Here is a 21,754-nt window from a genome sequence, read left to right as displayed (position 1 = left end):
GAAACCAGAGTAAAAGTTTCTCCTGCAACCCGTTCCCTTTGTGCTAGATGAACGAACGTCTTTCCACATGCTCAGTTCTGAGAGTTAAATGTGTGTTAAAGCCGTCCTTCACCCAGCTTGTTGGGAACACAAAGTTTCTCTTCAGATGCAAACTCCAACCCATACATATATATGGGGAGGTACTAGCTCCAACTCTGTTTTACAGTGAAAACTGCAGGAACTTCAAACCGGCACTAGGAAACAGACTGAGAAACCAGAGTAAAAGTTTCTCCTGCAACCCGTTCCACTTGTGCTAGATGAACGAACGTCTCTCCACATGCTCACTTCTGAGAGATATGTGTGTGTGAAAGCCGTCCTTCACCTAGCTTGTTGGGAACACAAAGTTTCTCTTCAGTTGCAAACTCCACTCCATACATATATATGGGGAAGTACTAGCTCCAACTCGGTTTTACAGTGAAAACTGCAGGAACTTCAAACCGGCACTAGGAAACAGACTGAGAAACCAGTGTTAAAGTTTCACCTGCAACCCGTTCCCTTTGTTCTAGATGAACGAAAGTCTCTCCACATGCTCAGTTCTGAGAGTTATGTGTGTGTCAAAGCTGTCCTTCACCTAGCTTGTTGGGAACACAAAGTTTCTCTTTAGTTGCAAACTCCACTCCATACATATATATGGGGAGGTACTAGCTCCAACTCGGTTTTACAGTGAAAACTGCAGGAACTTCAAACCGGCACTAGGAAACAGACTGAGAAACTAGAGTAAAAGTTTCTCCTGCAACCCGTTCCCTTTGTGCTAGATGAACGAACGTCTCTCCATATGCTCAGTTCTGAGAGAAAAGTGTGTGTTAAATCCGTCCTTCACCTAGAATGTTGGGAACACAAAGTTTCTCTTCAGTTGCTAACTCCACTCCATACATATATATGGGGAGGTACTAGCTCCAACTCGGTTTTACAGTGAAAACTGCAGGAACTTCAAACCGGCACTAGGAAACAGACTGAGAAACCAGAGTAAAAGTTTCTCCTGCAATCCGTTCCCTTTGTGCTAGATGAACGAACATCTCTCCACATGCTCTGTTCTGAGAGATAAGTGTGTGTGAAAGCCGTCCTTCACCTAGCTTGTTGGGAACACAAAGTTTCTCTTCAGTTGCAAACTCCACTCCATACATATATATGGGGAGGTACTAGCTCCAACTCGGTTTTACAGTGAAAATTGCAGGAATTTCAAACCGGCACTAGGAAACAGACTGAGAAACCAGAGTTAAAGTTTCTCCTGCAACCCGTTCCTTTGTGCTAGATGAACGAACGTCTTTCCACATGCTCAGTTCTGAGAGATAAGTGTGTGTGAAAGCCGTCCTTCACCCAGCTTGTTGGGAACACAAAGTTTCTCTTCAGTTGCAAACTCCAACCCATACATATATATGGGGAGGTACTAGCTCCAACTCTGTTTTACAGTGAAAAATGCAGGAACTTTAAACCGGCACTAGGAAACAGACTGAGAAACCAGAGCAAAAGTTTCTCCTGCAACCCGTTCCCTTGGTGCTAGATGAACGAACGTCTCTCCACATGCTCAGTTCTGAGAGATATGTGTGCGTGAATGCCGTCCTTCACCTAGCTTGTTGGGAACACAAAGTTTCTCTTCAGTTGCAAACTCCACTCCATACATATATATGGGGAGGTACTAGCTCCAACTCGGTTTTACAGTGAAAAATGCAGGAACTTCAAACCGGCACTAGGAAACAGACTGAGAAACTAGAGTAAAAGTTTCTCCTGCCACCCGTTCCCTTTGTGCTAGATGAACGAATGTCTCTCCACATGCTCAGTTCTGAGAGATAAGTGTGTGTGAAAGCCGTCCTTCACCTAGATTGTTGGGAACACAAAGTTTCTCTTCAGTTGCAAACTCCACTCCATACATATATATGGGGAGGTACTAGCTCCAACTCGGTTTTACAGTGAAAACTGCAGGAACTTCAAACTGGCACTAGGAAACAGACTGAGAACCAGAGTAAAAGTTTCTCCTGCAACCCGTTCCCTTTGCGCTAGATGAACGAACGTCTCTCCACATGCTCAGTTCTGAGAGATAAGTGTGCGTGAATGCCGTACTTCACCCAGCTTGTTGGGAACACAAAGTTTCTCTTCAGTTGCAAACTCCACTCCATACATATATATGGGGAGGTACTAGTTCCAACTCGGTTTTACACTGAAAACTGCAGGAACTTCAAACCGGCACTAGGAAACAGACTGAGAAACCAGAGTAAAAATTTCTCCTGCAACACGTTCCCTTTGTTCTAGATGAACGAACGTCTCTCCACATGCTCAGTACTGAGAGATAAGTGTGTTTGAAAGCCGTCCTTCACCCAGCTTTTTGGGAACACAAAGTTTCTCTTCAGTTGCAAACTCCACTCCATACATATATATGGGGAGGTACTAGCTCCAACTTGGTTTTACAGTGAAAACTGCAGGAACTTCAAACCGGCAGTAGGAAACAGACTGAGAAACCAGTGTAAAAGTTTCTCCTGCAACCCGTTCCCTTTGTTCTAGATGAACGAACGTCTCTCCACATGCACAGTTCTGAGAGATAAGTGTGTGTGAAAGCCGTCCTTCACCCAGCTTGTTGGGAACACAAAGTTTCTCTTCAGTTGCAAACTCCACTCCATACATATATATGAGGAGGTACTAGCTCCAACTCGGTTTTACAGTGAAAACTGCAGGAACTTCAAACCTGCACTAGGAAACAGACTGAGAAACCAGAGTAAAAGTTTCTCCTGCAACCCGTTCCCCTTGTGCTAGATGAACGAACGTCTCTCCACATGCTCAGTTCTGAGAGATATGTGTGTGTAAAAGCCGTCCTTCACCCAGCTTTTTGGGAACACAAAGTTTCACTTTAGTTGCAAACTCCACTCCATACATATATATGGGGAGGTACTAGCTCCAACTCGGTTTACAGTGAAAACTGCAGGAACTTCAAACCGGCACTAGGAAACAGACTGAGTAACCAGAGTAAAAGTTTCTCCTGCAACCCGTTACCCTTGTGCTAGATGAACGAACGTCTCTCCACATGCTGTGTTCTGAGAGATAAGTTTGTGTGAAAGCCGTCCTTCACCCAGCTTTTTGGGAACACAGTTTCTCTTCAGTTGCAAACTCCAACCCATACATATATATGGGGAGGTACTAGCTCCAACTCGGTTTTACAGTGAAAACTGCAGGAACTTCAAACCGGCACTAGGAAACAGACTGAGAATCCAGAGTAAAAGATTCTCCTGCAACCCGTTCCCTTGGTGCTAGATGAACGAACGTCTCTCCACATGCTCAGTTCAGAGAGATAAGTGTGTGTGAAAGCCGTACTTCGCCTAGCTTGTTGGGAACACAAAGTTTCTTTTCAGTTGCAAACTCCACTCCATACATATATATGGGGAGGTACTAGCTCCAACTCGGTTTTACAGTGAAAACTGCAGGAACATCAAACCGGCACTAGGAAACAAACTGAGAAACCAGAGTAAAAGTTTCTCCTGCAACCCGTTCCCTTCGTGTTTGATGAACGAATGTCTCTCCACATGCTCATTTCTGAGAGATAAGTGTGTGTGAAAGCCGTACTTCGCCTAGCTTGTTGGGAACACAAAGTTTCTTTTCAGTTGCAAACTCCACTCCATACATATATATGGGGAGGTACTAGCTCCAACTCGGTTTTACAGTGAAAACTGCAGGAACATCAAACCGGCACTAGGAAACAAACTGAGAAAATAGAGTAAAAGTTGCACCTGCAACCCGTTCCCTTGGTGCTAGATGAACGGACGTCTCTCCACATGCTCAGTTCTGAGAGATAAGTGTGTGTGAAAGCCGTCCTTCACTTAGCTTGTTGGGACCACAAAGTTTCTTTTCAGTTGCAAACTCCACTCCATACATATATATGGGGAGGTACTAGCTCCAACTCTGTTTTACAGTGAAAACTGCAGGAACTTCAAACCGGCACTAGGAAACAAACTGAGAAACCAGAGAAAAAGTTTCTCCTGCAACCCGTTCCTTTCGTGTTTGATGAACGAACGTCTCTTCACATGCTCATTTCTGAGAGATAATTGTGTGTGAAAGCCGTAATTCGCCTAGCTTGTTGGGAACACAAAGTTTCTTTTCAGTTGCAAACTCAACTCCATACATATATATAGGGAGGTACTAGCTCCAACTCGGTTTTACAGTGAAAACTGCAGGAACTTCAAACCGGCACTAGGAAACAGACTGAGAAACCAGAGTAAAAGATTCTCCTGCAACACGTTCCCTTGGTGCTAGATGAACGGACGTCTCTCCACATGCTCAGTTCTGAGAGATAAGTGTGTGTGAAAGCCGTCCTTCACTTAGCTTGTTGGGAACACAAAGTTTCTTTTCAGTTGCAAACTCCACTCCATACATATATATGGGGAGGTACTAGCTCCAACTCTGTTTTACAGTGAAAACTGGAGGAACTTCAAACCGGCACTAGGAAACAGACTGAGAAACCAGAGTAAAAGTTTCTCCTGCAAACCGTTCCCTTGTTGCTAGATGAACGGACGTCTCTCCACATGCTCAGTTCTGAGGGATAAGTGTGTGTGAAAGCCGTCCTTCACCTAGCTTGTTGGGAACACAAAGTTTCTTTTCAGTTGCAAACTCCACTCCATACATATATATTGGGAGGTAATAGCTCCAACTCGGTTTTACAGTGAAAACTGGAGGAACTTCATACCGTGCTAGGAAACAGACTGAGAAACCAGAGTAAAAGATGGTCCTGCAAACCGTTCCCTTGGTGCTAGATGAACGAAAGCCTCTCCACATGCTCAGTTCTGAGAGATAAGTGTGTGTGAAAGCCGTCCTTCACCTAGCTTGTTGGGAACCCAAAGTTTCTTTTCAGTTGCAAACTCAACTCCATACATATATATGGGGAGGTACTAGCTCCAACTCGGTTTTACAGTGAAAACTGCAGGAACTTCAAACCGGCACTAGGAAACAGAATGAGAAACCAGAGTAAAAGTTTCTCCTGCAACCCGTTCCATTGGTGCTAGATGAACGAACGTCTCTCCACATGCTCAGTTCTGAGAGATAAGTGTGTGTGAAAGCCGCCTTCACCTAGCTTGTTGGGAACACAAAGTTTCTTTTCAGTTGCAAACTCCACTCCATACATATATATGGGGAGGTACTAGCTCCAACTCGGTTTTACAGTGAAAACTGCAGGAACTTCAAACCGGCACTAGGAAACAGACTGAGAAACCAGAGTAAAAGTTTCTCCTGCAACCAGCTCCCTTGATGCTAGATGAACGAACGTCTCTCCACATGCTCAGTTCTGAGAGATAAGAGTGTGTGAAAGCCGTCCTTCACCTAGCTTGTTGGGAACACAAAGTTTTTTTCAGTTGCAAACTCCATTCCATACATATATATGGGGAGGTACAAGCTCCAACACGGTTTTACAGTGAAAACTGCATGAACTTCAAACCGGCACTAGGAAACAGACTGAGAAACCAAAGTAAAAGTTTCTCCTGCAACCCGTTCCCTTGGTGTTAGATGAATGAACGTCTCTCCAATTGCTCAGTTCTGAGAGTTATGTGCGTGTGGAAGCCGTCCTTCACCTAGCTTGTTGGGAACACAAAGTTTCTTTTCAGTTGCAAACTCCACTCCATACATATATATGGGGAGGTACTATCTCCAACTCGGTTTTACAGTGAAAACTGCAGGAACTTCAAACCGGCACTAGAAAACAGACTGAGAAACCACAGTAAAAGTTTCTCCTGCAACCCGTTCCCTTGGTGCTAGATGAACGAACGTCTCTCAACATGCTCAGTTCTGAGAGATAACTGTGTGTGAAAGCCGTCCTTCACCTAGGTTGTTGGGAACACAAAGATTCTTTTCAGTTGCAAAATCCACTCCATACATATATATGGGGAGGTACTAGCTCCAACTCGATTTTACAGTGAAAACTGCAGGGACTTCAAACCGGCACTAGGAAACAGACTGAGAAACCAAAGTAAAAGTTTCTCCTGCAACCCGTTCCCTTGGTGCTAGATGAACGAACGTCTCTCCACATGCTCAGTTCTGAGAGATAAGTGTGTGTGAAAGCCGTCCTTCACCTAGCATGTTGGGAACACAAAGATTCTTTTCAGTTGCAAACTCCACTCCATACATATATATGGGGAGGTACTTGCTCCAACTCGGTTTTACAGTGAAAACTGCAGGAACTTCAAACCGGCACTAGGAAACCGACTGAGAAACCAGAGTAAAAGTTTCTCCTGCAACCCGTTCCCTTGGTGCTAGATGAACGAACGTCTCTCCACATGCTCATTTCTGAGAGATAAGTGTGTGTGAAAGCCGTCCTTCACCTAACTTGTTGGGAACACAAAGTTTCTTTTCAGTTGCAAACTCCACTCCATACATATATATGGGGAGGTAATAGCTCCAACTCGGTTTTACAGTGAAAAATGCAGGAATTTCAAAACGGTACTATGAAACAGAGCGAGAATCCAGAGTAAAAGTTTCTCCTGCAAACTTTTCCCTTGATGATAGATGAACGAAAGTCTCTCCACATGCTCAGTTCTGAGAGATAAATGTGTGAGGAAGCCGTCCTTCACTTAGCTTGTTGGGAACACAAAGTTTCTCTTCAGTTGCAAACTCCACTCCATACATATATATGGGGAGGTACTAGCTCCAACTCGGTTTTACAGTGAAAACTGCAGGAACTTCAAACCGGCACTAGGAAACAGACTGAGAAACCAGAGTAAAAGTTTCTCCTGCAACCCGTTCCCCTTGTGCTAAATGAACGAACGTCTCTCCACATGCTCAGTTCTGAGAGATATGTGTGTGTGAAAGCCGTCCTTCACCTAGCTTGTTGGGAACACAAAGATTCTCTTTAGTTGCAAACTCCACTCCATACATATATATGGGTAGGTACTAGCTCCAACTCGGTTTTACAGGGAAAACTGCAGGAACTTCAAACCGGCACTAGGAAACAGACTGAGAAACTAGAGAAAAAGTTTGTCCCGCAACCCGTTCCCTTTGTGCTAGATGAACGAACGTCTCTCCATATGCTCAGTTCTGAGAGAAAAGTGTGTGTGAAAGCCGTCCTTCACCTAGAATGTTGGGAACACAAAGTTTCTCTTCAGTTGCAAACTCCACTCCATACATATATATGGGGAGGTACTAGCTCCAACTCGGTTTTACAGTGAAAACTGCAGGAACTTCAAAACGGCACTAGGAAACAGACGGAGAAACCAGAGTAAAAGTTTCTCCTGCAACCCGTTCCCTTTGTGCTAGATGAACGAACGTCTCTCCACATGCTCATTTCTGAGAGAAAAGTGTGCGTGAATGCCGTCCTTCACCTAGCTTGTTGGGAACACAAAGTTTCTCTTCAGTTGCAAACTCCACTCCATACATATATATGGGGAGGTACTAGCTCCAACTCGGTTTTACAGTGAAAATTGCAGGAACTTCAAACCGGCACTAGGAAACAGACTGAGAAACCAGAGTAAAAGTTTCTCCTGCAACCCGTTCCCTTTGTGCTAGATGAACGAACGTCTTTCCACATGCTCAGTTCTGAGAGTTAAATGTGTGTTAAAGCCGTCCTTCACCCAGCTTGTTGGGAACACAAAGTTTCTCTTCAGATGCAAACTCCAACCCATACATATATATGGGGAGGTACTAGCTCCAACTCAGTTTTACAGTGAAAACTGCAGGAACTTCAAACCGGCACTAGGAAACAGACTGAGAAACCAGAGTAAAAGTTTCTCCTGCAACCCGTTCCACTTGTGCTAGATGAACGAACGTCTCTCCACATGCTCACTTCTGAGAGATATGTGTGTGTGAAAGCCGTCCTTCACCTAGCTTGTTGGGAACACAAAGTTTCTCTTCAGTTGCAAACTCCACTCCATACATATATATGGGGAAGTACTAGCTCCAACTCGGTTTTACAGTGAAAACTGCAGGAACTTCAAACCGGCACTAGGAAACAGACTGAGAAACCAGTGTTAAAGTTTCACCTGCAACCCGTTCCCTTTGTTCTAGATGAACGAAAGTCTCTCCACATGCTCAGTTCTGAGAGTTATGTGTGTGTCAAAGCTGTCCTTCACCTAGCTTGTTGGGAACACAAAGTTTCTCTTTAGTTGCAAACTCCACTCCATACATATATATGGGGAGGTACTAGCTCCAACTCGGTTTTACAGTGAAAACTGCAGGAACTTCAAACCGGCACTAGGAAACAGACTGAGAAACTAGAGTAAAAGTTTCTCCTGCAACCCGTTCCCTTTGTGCTAGATGAACGAACGTCTCTCCATATGCTCAGTTCTGAGAGAAAAGTGTGTGTTAAATCCGTCCTTCACCTAGAATGTTGGGAACACAAAGTTTCTCTTCAGTTGCAAACTCCACTCCATACATATATATGGGGAGGTACTAGCTCCAACTCGGTTTTACAGTGAAAACTGCAGGAACTTCAAACCGGCACTAGGAAACAGACTGAGAAACCAGAGTAAAAGTTTCTCCTGCAATCCGTTCCCTTTGTGCTAGATGAACGAACGTCTCTCCACATGCTCTGTTCTGAGAGATAAGTGTGTGTGAAAGCCGTCCTTCACCTAGCTTGTTGGGAACACAAAGTTTCTCTTCAGTTGCAAACTCCACTCCATACATATATATGGGGAGGTACTAGCTCCAACTCGGTTTTACAGTGAAAATTGCAGGAATTTCAAACCGGCACTAGGAAACAGACTGAGAAACCAGAGTTAAAGTTTCTCCTGCAACCCGTTCCTTTGTGCTAGATGAACGAACGTCTTTCCACATGCTCAGTTCTGAGAGATAAGTGTGTGTGAAAGCCGTCCTTCACCCAGCTTGTTGGGAACACAAAGTTTCTCTTCAGTTGCAAACTCCAACCCATACATATATATGGGGAGGTACTAGCTCCAACTCTGTTTTACAGTGAAAAATGCAGGAACTTTAAACCGGCACTAGGAAACAGACTGAGAAACCAGAGCAAAAGTTTCTCCTGCAACCCGTTCCCTTGGTGCTAGATGAACGAACGTCTCTCCACATGCTCAGTTCTGAGAGATATGTGTGCGTGAATGCCGTCCTTCACCTAGCTTGTTGGGAACACAAAGTTTCTCTTCAGTTGCAAACTCCACTCCATACATATATATGGGGAGGTACTAGCTCCAACTCGGTTTTACAGTGAAAAATGCAGGAACTTCAAACCGGCACTAGGAAACAGACTGAGAAACTAGAGTAAAAGTTTCTCCTGCCACCCGTTCCCTTTGTGCTAGATGAACGAATGTCTCTCCACATGCTCAGTTCTGAGAGATAAGTGTGTGTGAAAGCCGTACTTCGCCTAGCTTGTTGGGAACACAAAGTTTCTTTTCAGTTGCAAACTCCACTCCATACATATATATGAGGAGGTACTAGCTCCAACTCGGTTTTACAGTGAAAACAGCAGGAACTTCAAACCTGCACTAGGAAACAGACTGAGAAACCAGAGTAAAAGTTTCTCCTGCAACCCGTTACCCTTGTGCTAGATGAACGAACGTCTCTCCACATGCTGTGTTCTGAGAGATAAGTTTGTGTGAAAGCCGTCCTTCACCCAGCTTTTTGGGAACACAGTTTCTCTTCAGTTGCAAACTCCAACCCATACATATATATGGGGAGGTACTAGCTCCAACTCGGTTTTACAGTGAAAACTGCAGGAACTTCAAACCGGCACTAGGAAACAGACTGAGAATCCAGAGTAAAAGTTTCTCCTGCAACCCGTTCCCTTGGTGCTAGATGAACGAACGTTTCTCCACATGCTCAGTTCAGAGAGATAAGTGTGTGTGAAAGCCGTACTTCGCCTAGCTTGTTGGGAACACAAAGTTTCTTTTCAGTTGCAAACTCCACTCCATACATATATATGGGGAGGTACTAGCTCCAACTCGGTTTTACAGTGAAAACTGCAGGAACATCAAACCGGCACTAGGAAACAAACTGAGAAACCAGAGTAAAAGTTTTTCCTGCAACCCGTTCCCTTCGTGTTTGATGAACGAATGTCTCTCCACATGCTCATTTCTGAGAGATAAGTGTGTGTGAAAGCCGTACTTCGCCTAGCTTGTTGGGAACACAAAGTTTCTTTTCAGTTGCAAACTCCACTCCATACATATATATGGGGAGGTACTAGCTCCAACTCGGTTTTACAGTGAAAACTGCAGGAACATCAAACCGGCACTAGGAAACAGACTGAGAAAATAGAGTAAAAGTTGCACCTGCAACCCGTTCCCTTGGTGCTAGATGAACGGACGTCTCTCCACATGCTCAGTTCTGAGAGATAAGTGTGTGTGAAAGCCGTCCTTCACTTAGCTTGTTGGGAACACAAAGTTTCTTTTCAGTTGCAAACTCCACTCCATACATATATATGGGGAGGTACTAGCTCCAACTCTGTTTTACAGTTAAAACTGCAGGAACTTCAAACCGGAACTAGGAAACAGACTGAGAAACCAGAGTAAAAGATTCTCCTGCAACCCGTTCCCTTGGTGCTAGATGAACGAACGTCTCTCCACATGCTCAGTTCTGAGAGATAAGTGTGTGTGAAAGCCGACCTTCACCTAGCTAGTTGGGAACACAAAGTTTCTTTTTAGTTGCAAACTCCACTCCATACATATATATGGGGAGGTACTAGCTGCAACTCGATTTTACAGTGAAAACTGCAGGAACTTCAAACCGGCACTAGGAAACAGACTGAGAAAATAGAGTAAAAGTTGCTCCTGCAACCCGTTCCCTTGGTGCTAGATGAACGGACGTCTCTCCACATGCTCAGTTCTGAGAGATAAGTGTGTGTGAAAGCCGTCCTTCACTTAGCTTGTTGGGACCACAAAGTTTCTTTTCAGTTGCAAACTCCACTCCATACATATATATGGGGAGGTACTAGCTCCAACTCTGTTTTACAGTGAAAACTGCAGGAACTTCAAACCGGCACTAGGAAACAAACTGAGAAACCAGAGATAAAGTTTCTCCTGCAACCCGTTCCTTTCGTGTTTGATGAACGAACGTCTCTTCACATGCTCATTTCTGAGAGATAATTGTGTGTGAAAGCTGTAATTCGCCTAGCTTGTTGGGAACACAAAGTTTCTTTTCAGTTGCAAACTCAACTCCATACATTTATATAGGGAGGTACTAGCTCCAACTCGGTTTTACAGTGAAAACTGCAGGAACTTCAAACCGGCACTAGGAAACAGACTGAGAAACCAGAGTAAAAGATTCTCCTGCAACACGTTCCCTTGGTGCTAGATGAACGGACGTCTCTCCACATGCTCAGTTCTGAGAGATAAGTGTGTGTGAAAGCCGTCCTTCACTTAGCTTGTTGGGAACACAAAGTTTCTTTTCAGTTGCAAACTCCACTCCATACATATATATGGGGAGGTACTAGCTCCAACTCTGTTTTACAGTGAAAACTGGAGGAACTTCAAACCGGCACTAGGAAACAGACTGAGAAACCAGAGTAAAAGTTTCTCCTGCAAACCGTTCCCTTGTTGCTAGATGAACGAACGTCTCTCCACATGCTCAGTTCTGAGGGATAAGTGTGTGTGAAAGCCGTCCTTCACCTAGCTTGTTGGGAACACAAAGTTTCTTTTCAGTTGCAAACTCCACTCCATACATATATATTGGGAGGTAATAGCTCCAACTCGGTTTTACAGTGAAAACTGGAGGAACTTCATACCGTGCTAGGAAACAGACTGAGAAACCAGAGTAAAAGATGGTCCTGCAAACCGTTCCCTTGGTGCTAGATGAACGAAAGCCTCTCCACATGCTCAGTTCTGAGAGATAAGTGTGTGTGAAAGCCGTCCTTCACCTAGCTTGTTGGGAACCCAAAGTTTCTTTTCAGTTGCAAACTCAACTCCATACATATATATGGGGAGGTACTAGCTCCAACTCGGTTTTACAGTGAAAACTGCAGGAACTTCAAACCGGCACTAGGAAACAGAATGAGAAACCAGAGTAAAAGTTTCTCCTGCAACCCGTTCCATTGGTGCTAGATGAACGAACGTCTCTCCACATGCTCAGTTCTGAGAGATAAGTGTGTGTGAAAGCCGCCTTCACCTAGCTTGTTGGGAACACAAAGTTACTTTTCAGTTGCAAACTCCACTCCATACATATATATGGGGAGGTACTAGCTCCAACTCGGTTTTACAGTGAAAACTGCAGGAACTTCAAACCGGCACTAGGAAACAGACTGAGAAACCAGAGTAAAAGTTTCTCCTGCAACCAGCTCCCTTGATGCTAGATGAACGAACGTTTCTCCACATGCTCAGTTCTGAGAGATAAGAGTGTGTGAAAGCCGTCCTTCATCTAGCTTGTTGGGAACACAAAGTTTTTTTCAGTTGCAAACTCCATTCCATACATATATATGGGGAGGTACAAGCTCCAACACGGTTTTACAGTGAAAACTGCATGAACTTCAAACCGGCACTAGGAAACAGACTGAGAAACCAAAGTAAAAGTTTCTCCTGCAACCCGTTCCCTTGGTGTTAGATGAATGAACGTCTCTCCAATTGCTCAGTTCTGAGAGTTATGTGCGTGTGGAAGCCGTCCTTCACCTAGCTTGTTGGGAACACAAAGTTTCTTTTCAGTTGCAAACTCCACTCCATACATATATATGGGGAGGTACTAGCACCAACTCTGTTTTACAGTGAAAACTGCAGGAACTTCAAACCGGCACTAGGAAACAGACTGAGAATCCAGAGTAAAAGTTTCCCTGCAACCCGTTCCCTTGGTAGTAGATGAACGAACGTCTCTCCACATGCTCAGTTCTGAGAGATAAGTGTGTGTGAAAGCCGTCCTTCACCTAGCTTGTTGGGAACACAAAGTTTCTTTTCAGTTGCAAACTCCACTCCATACATATATATGTGGAGGTACTATCTCCAACTCTGTTTTACAGTGAAAACTGAAGGAACTTCAAACCGGCACTAGGAAACAGACTGAGAAACCAGAGTAAAAGTTTCTCCTGCAAACCGTTCCCTTGGTGCTAGATGAACGAACGTCTCTCCACATGCTCAGTTCTGAGAGATATGTGTGTGTGAAAGCCGTCTTTCACCTAGCTTGTTGGGAACACAAAGTTTCTTTTCAGTTGCAAACTCAACTCCATACATATATATGGGGTGGTAATAGCTCCAACTCGGTTTTACAGTGAAAACTGGAGGAACTTCAAACCGTGCTAGGAAACAGACTGAGAAACCAGAGTAAAAGATTCTCCTGCAAACCGTTCCCTTGGTGCTAGATGAACGAAAGTCTCTCCACATGCTCAGTTCTGAGAGATAAGTGTGTGTGAAAGCAGTCCTTCACCTAGCAAGTTGGGAACACAAAGTTTCTTTTCAGTTGCAAACTCCACTCCATACATATATATGGGGAGGTACTAGCTCCAACTCGGTTTTACAGTGAAAACTGCAGGAACTTCAAACCGGCACTAGAAAACAGACTGAGAAACCACAGTAAAAGTTTCTCCTGCAAACCTTTCCCTTGGTGCTAGATGAACGAACGTCTCTCCACATGCTCAGTTCTGAGAATTAAGTGTGTGTGAAAGCCGTCCTTCACCTAGCTTGTTGGGAACACAAAGATTCTCTTCAGTTGCTAACTCCACTCCATACATATATATGTGGAGGTATTAGCTCCAACTCGGTTTTACAGTGAAAACTGCAGGAACTTCAAACCGGCACTAGGAAACAGACTGAGAAACCAGAGTAAAATTTCTCCTGCAACCCGTTCCCTTGGTGCTAGATGAACGAAAGTCTCTCCATATGCTCAGTTCTGAGAGATAATTGTGTGTGAAAGCCGTCCTTCACCTAGCTTGTTGAGAACACAAAGCTTGTTTTGAGTTGCAAACTCCACTCCATACATATATATGGGGAGGTACTAGCTCCAACTCGGTTTTACAATGAAAACTGCAGGAACTTCAAACCGGCACTAGGAAACAGACTGAGAAACCAGAGTAAAAGTTTCTCCTGCAACCCGTTCCCTTGGTGCTAGATGAACGAACGTCTCTCCACATGCTCAGTTCTGAGATATAAGTGTGCGTGAATGCCGTCCTTCACCCAGCTTGTTGGGAACACAAAGTTTCTCTTCAGGTGCAAACTCCACTCCATACATATATATGGGGATGTACTAGCTCCAACTCGGTTTTACACTGAAAACTGCAGGAACTTCAAACCGGCACTAGGAAACAGACTGAGAAACCAGAGTAAAAATTTCTCCTGCAACACGTTCCCTTTGTTCTAGATGAACGAACGTCTCTCCACATGCTCAGTACTGAGAGATAAGTGTGTTTGAAAGCCGTCCTTCACCCACCTTGTTGGGAACACAAAGTTTCTCTTCAGTTGCAAGCTCCACTCCATACATATATATGGGGAGGTACTAGCTCCAACTTGGTTTTACAGTGAAAACTGCAGGAACTTCAAACCGGCAGTAGGAAACAGACTGAGAAACCAGTGTAAAAGTTTCTCCTGCAACCCGTTCCCTTTGTTCTAGATGAACGAACGTCTCTCCACATGCACATTTCTCAGAGATAAGTGTGTGTGAAAGCCGTCCTTCACCCAGCTTGTTGGGAACACAAAGTTTCTCTTCAGTTGCAAACTCCACTCCATACATATATATGGGGAGGTACTAGCTCCAACTCGGTTTTACAGTGAAAACTGCAGGAACTTCAAACCGGCACTAGGAAACAGACTGAGAAACCAGAGTAAAAGTTTCTCCTGCAACCCGTTCCCCTTGTGCTAGATGAACGAACGTCTCTCCACATGCTCAGTTCTGAGAGATATGTGTGTGTGAAAGCCGTCCTTCACCCAGCTTGTTGGGAACACAAAGTTTCTCTTTAGTTGCAAACTCCACTGCATACATATATATGGGGAGGTACTAGCTCCAACTCGGTTTACAGTGAAAACTGCAGGAACTTCAAACCGGCACTAGGAAACAGACTGAGAAACCAGAGTAAAAGTTTCTCCTGCCACCCGTTCCTTTCGTGTTTGATGAACGAACGTCTCTTCACATGCTCATTTCTGAGAGATAAGTGTGTGTGAAAGCCGTAATTCGCCTAGCTTTTTGGGAACACAAAGTTTCTTTTCAGTTGCAAACTCAACTCCATACATATATATAGGGAGGTACTAGCTCCAACTCGGTTTTACAGTGAAAACTGCAGGAACTTCAAACCGGCACTAGGAAACAGACTGAGAAACCAGAGTAAAAGATTCTCCTGCAACACGTTCCCTTGGTGCTAGATGAACGGACGTCTCTCCACATGCTCAGTTCTGAGAGATAAGTGTGTGTGAAAGCCGTACTTCACTTAGCTTGTTGGGAACACAAAGTTTCTTTTCAGTTGCAAACTCCACTCCATACATATATATGGAGAGGTACTAGCTCCAACTCTGTTTTACAGTGAAAACTGCAGGAACTTCAAACAGGCACTAGGAAACAGACTGAGAAACCAGAGAAAAAGTTTCTCCTGCAAACCGTTCCCTTGTTGCTAGATGAACGAACGTCTCTCCACATGCTCAGTTCTGAGAGATAAGTGTGTGTGAAAGCCGTCCTTCACCTAGCTTGTTGGGAACACAAAGTTTCTTTTCAGTTGCAAACTCCACTCCATACATATATATGGGGAGGTAATAGCTCCAACTCGGTTTTACAGTGAAAACTGGAGGAACTTCAAACCGTGCTAGGAAACAGACTGAGAAACCAGAGTAAAAGATGCTCCTGCAAACCGTTCCCTTGGTGCTAGATGAACGAAAGTCTCTCCACATGCTCAGTTCTGAGAGATAAGTGTGTGTGAAAGCCGTCCTTCACCTAGCTTGTTGGGAACCCAAAGTTTCTTTTCAGTTGCAAACTCAACTCCATACATATATATGGGGAGGTACTAGCTCCAACTCGGTTTTACAATGAAAACTGCAGGAACTTCAAACCGGCACTAGGAAACAGAATGAGAAACCAGAGTAAAAGTTTCTCCTGCAACCCGTTCCATTGGTGCTAGATGAACGAACGTCTCTCCACATGCTCAGTTCTGAGAGATAAGTGTGTGTGAAAGCCGCCTTCACCTAGCTTGTTGGGAACACAAAGTTTCTTTTCAGTTGCAAACTCCACTCCATACATATATATGGGGAGGTACTAGCTCCAACTCGGTTTTACAGTGAAAACTGCAGGAACTTCAAACCGGCACTAGGAAACAGACTGAGAAACCAGAGTAAAAGTTTCTCCTGCAACCCGTTCCCCTTGTGCTAGATGAAAGAACGTCTCTCCACATGCTCAGTTCTGAGAGATATGTGTGTGTGAAAGCCGTCCTTCACCCAGCTTGTTGGGAACACAAAGTTTCTCTTTAGTTGCAAACTCCACTCCATACATATATAAGGGGAGGTACTAGCTCCAACTCGGTTTACAGTGAAAACTGCAGGAACTTCAAACCGGCACTAGGAAACAGACTGAGAAACCAGAGTAAAAGTTTTTCCTGCAACCCGTTACCCTTGTGCTAGATGAACGAACGTCTCTCCACATGCTGTGTTCTGAGAGATAAGTTTGTGTGAAAGCCGTCCTTCACCCAGCTTGTTGGGAACACAAAGTTTCTCTTCAGTTGCAAACTCCAACCCATACATATATATGGGGAGGTACTAGCTCCAACTCTGTTTTACAGTGAAAACTGCAGGAACTTCAAACCGGCACTAGGAAACAAACTGAGAAACCAGAGTAAAAGTTTCTCCTGCAACCCGTTCCTTTCGTGTTTGATGAACGAACGTCTCTTCACATGCTCATTTCTGAGAGATAAGTGTGTGTGAAAGCCGTAATTCGCCTAGCTTGTTGGGAACACAAAGTTTCTTTTCAGTTGCAAACTCAACTCCATACATATATATAGGGAGGTACTAGCTCCAACTCGGTTTTACAGTGAAAACTGCAGGAACTTCAAACCGGCACTAGGAAACAGACTGAGAAACCAGAGTAAAAGATTCTCCTGCAACACGTTCCCTTGGTGCTAGATGAACGGACGTCTCTCCACATGCTCAGTTCTGAGAGATAAGTGTGTGTGAAAGCCGTCCTTCACTTAGCTTGTTGGGAACACAAAGTTTCTTTTCAGTTGCAAACTCCACTCCATACATATATATGGGGAGGTACTAGCTCCAACTCGGTTTTACAGTGAAAACTGCAGGAACTTCAAACCGGCACTAGGAAACAGACTGAGAAACCAGAGTAAAAGTTTCTCCTGCAAACCGTTCCCTTGTTGCTAGATGAACGAAGGTCTCTCCACATGCTCAGTTCTGAGAGATAAGTGTGTGTGAAAGCCGTCCTTCACCTAGCTTGTTGGGAACACAAAGTTTCTTTTCATTTGCAAACTCCACTCCATACATATATATGGGGAGGTAATAGCTCCAACTCGGTTTTACAGTGAAAACTGGAGGAACTTCAAACCGTGCTAGGAAACAGACTGAGAAACCAGAGTAAAAGATGCTCCTGCAAACCGTTCCCTTGGTGCTAGATGAACGAAAGTCTCTCCACATGCTCAGTTCTGAGAGATAAGTGTGTGTGAAAGCCGTCCTTCACCTAGCTTGTTGGGAACCCAAAGTTTCTTTTCAGTTGCAAACTCAACTCCATACATATATATGGGGAGGTACTAGCTCCAACTCGGTTTTACAGTGAAAACTGCAGGAACTTCAAACCGGCACTAGGAAACAGAATGAGAAACCAGAGTAAAAGTTTCTCCTGCAACCCGTTCCATTGGTGCTAGATGAACGAACGTCTCTCCACATGCTCAGTTCTGAGAGATAAGTGTGTGTGAAAGCCGCCTTCACCTAGCTTGTTGGGAACACAAAGTTTCTTTTCAGTTGCAAACTCCACTCCATACATATATATGGGGAGGTACTAGCTCCAACTCGGTTTTACAGTGAAAACTGCAGGAACTTCAAACCGGCACTAGGAAACAGACTGAGAAACCAGAGTAAAAGTTTCTCCTGCAACCAGCTCCCTTGATGCTAGATGAACGAACGTCTCTCCACATGCTCAGTTCTGAGAGATAAGAGTGTGTGAAAGCCGTCCTTCACCTAGCTTGTTGGGAACACAAAGTTTTTTTTAGTTGCAAACTCCATTCCATACATATATATGGGGAGGTACAAGCTCCAACACGGTTTTACAGTGAAAACTGCATGAACTTCAAACCGGCACTAGGAAACAGACTGAGAAACCAGAGTAAATGTTTCTCCTGCAACCAGTTCCCTTGGTGTTAGATGAACGAACGTCTCTCCAATTGCTCAGTTCTGAGAGTTATGTGCGTGTGGAAGCCGTCCTTCACCTAGCTTGTTGGGAACACAAAGTTTCTTTTCAGTTGCAAACTCCACTCCATACATATATATGGGGAGGTACTAGCACCAACTCTGTTTTACAGTGAAAACTGCAGGAACTTCAAACCGGCACTAGGAAACAGACTGAGAAACCAGAGTAAAAGTTTCCCTGCAACCCGTTCCCTTGGTACTAGATGAACGAACGTCTCTCCACATGCTCAGTTCTGAGAGATAAGTGTGTGTGAAAGCCGTCCTTCACCTAGCTTGTTGGGAACACAAAGTTTCTTTTCAGTTGCAAACTCCACTCCATACATATATATGTGGAGGTACTATCTCCAACTCTGTTTTACAGTGAAAACTGCAGGAACTTCAAACCGGCACTAGGAAACAGACTGAGAAACCAGAGTAAAAGTTTCTCCTGCAAACCGTTCCCTTGGTGCTAGATGAACAAACGTCTCTCCACATGCTCAGTTCTGAGAGATAAGTTTGTGTGAAAGCCGTCTTTCACCTAGCTTGTTGGGAACACAAAGTTTCTTTTCACTTGCAAACTCCACTCCATACATATATTTGGGGAGGTAATAGCTCCAACTCGGTTTTACAGTGAAAACTGGAGGAACTTCAAACCGTGCTAGGAAACAGACTGAGAAACCAGAGTAAAAGATTCTCCTGCAAACCGTTCCCTTGGTGCTAGATGAACGAAAGTCTCTCCACATGCTCAGTTCTGAGAGATAAGTGTGTGTGAAAGCCGTCCTTCACCAAGCTTGTTGGGAACCCAAAGTTTCTTTTCAGTTGCAAAATCAACTCCATACATATATATGGGGAGGTACTAGCTCCAACTCGGTTTTACAGTGAAAACTGGAGGAACTTCAAACCGGCACTAGGAAACAGACTGAGAATCCAGAGTAAAAGTTTCTCCTGCAACCCGTTCCCATGGTGCTAGATGAACGAACGTCTCTTCACTTACTCAGTTCTGAGAGATAAGTGTGTGTGAAAGCAGTCCTTCACCTAGCAAGTTGGGAACACAAAGTTTCTTTTCAGTTGCAAACTCCACTCCATACATATATATGGGGAGGTACTAGCTCCAACTCGGTTTTACAGTGAAAACTGCAGGAACTTCAAACCGGCACTAGGAAACAGACTGAGAAACCACAGTAAAAGTTTCTCCTGCAACCCGTTCCCTTGGTGCTAGATGAACGAACGTCTCTCCACATGCTCAGTTCTGAGAGATAAGTGTGTGTGAAAGCCGTCCTTCACCTAGCTTGTTGGGAACACAAAGATTCTTTTCAGTTGCAAACTCCACTCCATACATATATATGTGGAGGTATTAGCTCCAACTCGGTTTTACAGTGAAAACTGCAGGAACTTCAAACCGGCACTAGGAAACAGACTGAGAAACCAGAGTAAAAGTTTCTCCTGCAACCCGTTCCCTTGGTGCTAGATGAACGAAAATCTCTCCATATGCTCAGTTCTGAGAGATAATTGTGTGTGAAAGCCGTCCTTCACCTAGCTTGTTGAGAACACAAAGCTTGTTTTCAGTTGCAAACTCCACTCCATACATATATATGGGGAGGTACTAGCTCCAACTCGGTTTTACAGTGAAAACTGCAGGAACTTCAAACCGGCACTAGGAAACAGACTGAGAAACCAGAGTAAAAGTTTCTCCTGCAACCCGTTCCCTTGGTGCTAGATGAACGAACGTCTCTCCACATGCACAGTTCTGAGAGATAAGTGTGTGTGAAAGCCGTCCTTCACCCAGCTTGTTGGGAACACAAAGTTTCTCTTCAGTTGCAAACTCCACTCCATACATATATATGGGGAGGTACTAGATCCAACTCGGTTTTACAGTGAAAACTGCAGGAACTTCAAACCGGCACTAGGAAACAGACTGAGAAACCAGAGTAAAAGTTTCTCCTGCAACCCGTTCCCGTTGTGCTAGATGAACGAACGTCTCTCCACATGCTCAGTTCTGAAGAGATATGTGTGTTTGAAAGCAGTCCTTCACCCAGCTTTTTGGGAATACAAAGTTTCTCTTTAGTTGCAAACTCCACTCCATACATATATAAGGGGAGGTACTAGCTCCAACTCGGTTTTACAGTGAAAACTGCAGGAACTTCAAACCGGCACTAGGAAACAGACTGAGAAACCAGAGTAAAAGTTTCTCCTGCAACCCGTTACCCTTGTGCTAGATGAACGAACGTCTCTCCACATGCTGTGTTCTGAGAGATAAATTTGTGTGAAAGCCGTCCTTCACCCAGCTTGTTGGGAACACAAAGTTTCTCTTCAGTTGCAAACTCCAACCCATACATATATATGGGGAGGTACTAGCTCCAACTCGGTTTTACAGTGAAAACTGCAGGAACTTCAAACCGGCACTAGGAAACAGACTGAGAATCCAGAGTAAAAGTTTCTCCTGCAACCCGTTCCCTTGGTGCTAGATGAACGAACGTCTCTCCACATGCTCAGTTCTGAGAGATAAGTGTGTGTGAAAGCCGTACTTCAACTAGCTTGTTGGGAACACAAAGTTTCTTTTCAGTTGCAAACTCCACTCCATACATATATATGGGGAGGTACTAGATCCAACTCGGTTTTACAGTGAAAACTGCAGGAACATCAAACCGGCACTAGGAAACAAACTGAGAAACCAGAGTAAAAGTTTCTCCTGCAACCCGTTCCCTTCGTGTTTGATGAACGAATGTCTCTCCACATGCTCATTTCTGAGAGATAAGTGTGTGTGAAAGCCGTACTTCGCCAAGCTTGTTGGGAACACAAAGTTTCTTTTCAGTTGCAAACTCCACTCCATACATATATATGGGGAGGTACTAGCTCCAACTCGGTTTTACAGTGAAAACTGCAGGAACTTCAAACCGGCACTAGGAAACAGACTGAGAAAATAGAGTAAAAGTTGCTCCTGCAACCCGTTCCCTTGGTGCTAGATGAACGGACGTCTCTCCACATGCTCAGTTCTGAGAGATAAGTGTGTGTGAAAGCCGTCCTTCACTTAGCTTGTTGGGAACACAAAGTTTCTTTTCAGTTGCAAACTCCACTCCATACTTATATATGGGGAGGTACTAGCTCCAACTCTGTTTTACAGTGAAAACTGCAGGAAATTCAAACCGGCACTAGGAAACAAACTGAGAAACCAGAGTAAAAGTTTCTCCTGCAACCCGTTCCTTTCGTGTTTGATGAACGAACGTCTCTTCACATGCTCATTTCTGAGAGATAAGTGTGTGTGAAAGCCGTAATTCGCCTAGCTTGTTGGGAACACAAAGTTTCTTTTCAGTTGCAAACTCAACTCCATACATATATATGGGGAGGTACTAGCTCCAACACGGTTTTACAGTGAAAACTGCAGGAACTTCAAACCGGCACTAGGAAACAGACTGAGAAAATAGAGTAATAGTTGCTCCTGCAACACGTTCCCTTGGTGCTAGATGAACGGACGTCTCTCCACATGCTCAGTTCTGAGAGATAAGTGTGTGTGAAAGCCGTCCTTCACTTAG

Source organism: Camelus bactrianus, chromosome 23 (genome assembly GCF_048773025.1).
Source record: "Camelus bactrianus isolate YW-2024 breed Bactrian camel chromosome 23, ASM4877302v1, whole genome shotgun sequence".
Classification (NCBI taxonomy): domain Eukaryota; kingdom Metazoa; phylum Chordata; class Mammalia; order Artiodactyla; family Camelidae; genus Camelus; species Camelus bactrianus.
Note: the sequence above shows the minus strand (reverse complement) of the source record.